This window comes from Pleurodeles waltl, unplaced genomic scaffold (genome assembly GCF_031143425.1).
Source record: "Pleurodeles waltl isolate 20211129_DDA unplaced genomic scaffold, aPleWal1.hap1.20221129 scaffold_39, whole genome shotgun sequence".
NCBI classification, from domain to species: domain Eukaryota; kingdom Metazoa; phylum Chordata; class Amphibia; order Caudata; family Salamandridae; genus Pleurodeles; species Pleurodeles waltl.
Window position 1 is genome coordinate 401,854 of NW_027150097.1, and position 1,692 is coordinate 403,545.

Here is a 1,692-nt window from a genome sequence, read left to right on the forward strand (position 1 = left end):
TCCTACGGATGGGGCGTGGCTTTGTCTGGCTCAAGGGGAGGGGTTAGTAATAGTGAATGCAGGGACTGCTGCTGTCCTCCGTGTCCTGGGCTCTGTGTATGTGTAGAAGCTCTAAGGTTGTAAATAATGAGACCTGACAGGTTGTGGCAGAAATGATGACTTCTGGTCATTCCTTCTCTTTTGTCAGAAGTGAAGTGTCTGTTACCCCAATTGATTGTGTACTACTGAGAAGAAGAATATAACTCTCAGTGTACGGAATGCACTGTGACCTAGGAGACACCTCACATACACTGAGCTGTATGATGAGTTCACAGTTCCCATATGGTCTAGCGGTTAGGATTCCTGGTTTTCACCCAGGTGGCCTGGGTTCAACTCCCAGTATGGGAACTCCATTTTTTTTTTCCACTACTCAGACATTTTAATCTTTCTCAGTTTTTTTCTATAAACCTAAATGCACCTAAAGTCTTAATAAATGTCACTTGCTTTGTCTTCTGCTTCCATCTAATGCCGTCAGAGGTTTACACCGACCCCCAGATCTACTGCCCTCTCTCCCCAGCCCTTGACCTGTACATTAATACTATGAAGGGTTATTCCTTGTTTTTCTTTTATTGCACAACAAAAAGTACAGATTATATAAAGAGACCGGGGCACAGAGAAGAAGGCAGCAATTGACTGTGGTCCCACCATGGGAAATTCGCATTTTATTACCTGCCCCTTCCATACTGTGGGTTCATCATTTGTTTTATGACATGATTTCCCTGCTGTGTTGTATCTAGTATAAGACTTGAGTACTTTATGTGTTTTATATCATCTGTGATATTGCAGCTGTTGTTTGCAGTGTCCACATTTTGCAACCAGTGTGCTTTGTACCCTCACTGCTGCTCTCTCAGAGAGGGTAGGCTGAACACTACCGGTAGTATCAGACACCAGAGATGCCTCCTGTACCTGGAATAAAACTCTGCTTCTTTGTAAGAAATACAGGGGTGAAGATCTGCTGCATTCACAGTGACCCACTGACTCTTTTACAAAGGTTCCCAGCCGTGCAAAGACTCTTGGTGGTTAGTTAAGGGGCCATGCTAAATGGAGATTTCAAAGCATCAGACGAGACGTTTTCGTTGTTTCTGCATCAGCAAAAGTATATTTCTGTTTTTATGTTATTACTTGTGAAATACACATTTTAGTTGTGCTGTTGGATTTGTCATGTTTGATTTACAGTGTCAACGAATTCAAGCGATAGACAGTAGGTGGTGACTGACACTGCTTCAGGACTCCTAGGGTTGAGGATCGTGGACGTTGATTCCATCGTGTAATGATTAGCACTCTGGACTCTGAATCCAGCAATCTGAGTTCCAATATCGGAAGGACCTGGAATGTTTGTAATAATACTTTTGTTTTAATTTATTGCAGGTCTTGAGCTGGAAACCATTTGTATCTCTGACATAACCCGTCTCTTCCTCTTTTCATTCCACTCGTGGTTTCTGCGGTTTGGGGGCATCTATACATTATTCTATAGGCGTTGCTGGGGACACTTGATGCTACACACATGTGTTGTCTACGTCCTGTGTCTGTGTGGACACCTCTCTACTGTGGCTACACAACTGTAAGATGCACAGTGTGGACCTGACTCCACTTGGCCTTCACACCGGATAACTTACAAGGAGAGAGAAACTTACGGAAATGTACGGTGTGAAA

At 43.4% G+C, this 1,692-nt stretch overlaps 1 non-coding gene across 1 annotated transcript; it reads left to right on the forward strand.

Annotated features, from left to right (window-relative positions):
- The first annotated feature begins 315 nt into the window (after positions 1–315).
- TRNAE-UUC (transfer RNA glutamic acid (anticodon UUC)) lies at positions 316–387 on the forward strand. The gene has a single exon. It is a non-coding gene; the product is annotated as a tRNA-Glu (tRNA).
- Positions 388–1,692: the final 1,305 nt, after the last annotated feature.